Source organism: Sinocyclocheilus rhinocerous, unplaced genomic scaffold, assembly GCF_001515625.1.
Source record: "Sinocyclocheilus rhinocerous isolate Xijiao unplaced genomic scaffold, SAMN03320098_v1.1 scaffold559, whole genome shotgun sequence".
Lineage (NCBI taxonomy): Eukaryota > Metazoa > Chordata > Actinopteri > Cypriniformes > Cyprinidae > Sinocyclocheilus > Sinocyclocheilus rhinocerous.
In genome coordinates this window covers 21,529-22,061 of record NW_015635536.1, presented here as the reverse complement: position 1 = coordinate 22,061, position 533 = coordinate 21,529, and the positions used below count along the sequence as shown (strand labels likewise).

The 533-nt window shown below is 37.7% G+C and overlaps 1 protein-coding gene across 1 annotated transcript in view; it reads left to right on the top strand.

Annotated features, from left to right (window-relative positions):
* Positions 1-533, top strand: part of LOC107747203 (uncharacterized) — a 10,244-nt gene that overhangs the window by 3,657 nt on the left and 6,054 nt on the right. The gene's annotated exons all lie outside the window — the stretch shown is intronic.

Genomic DNA, 533 nt, shown 5'->3' with positions numbered 1-533 from the left:
TGACCCAGGGAAGGGTCAGCTGACCCGTACTTCCCTCTGAAAGTTACCACAGATCAGAATAATTAAGTTAAGGGCTCAGGGAAGGGTTAAATGACAAAAACTACTGTGAAACCTTTAGCAAAACAGAAAATAGAAGCCAAGGACTCATAAAAGGTAAGGTAAAACAACCAAACCTTTATATTGTGAAAGATTACACAAATCACAATAGTCTATTAGAGCCGTGTATGATTTATCTAATGGCTTGGAAAACCATTATTCACTGGAACAGCAACGTATGACATTATGACAGAAGAAAAAAAGAGCAGTGCAAAGAGAAACAAAGACACGCGATAAACTGCGTTTGGGAAAGTTTTCACAAATCGAGTTTGACCCAAAAACAATGTTTTTGTATTCAAGCAGTCTGCGCGTTTATTGGTAATAGACGTTAAACATAAAGAACGCCTATTTTTCACATTCCTTATAGCGGACTTACCAAGGGGTTTACGGACAAGAGCTTAACTGTGAAAAAATTCACAAATCGAGCTGGTGAAATT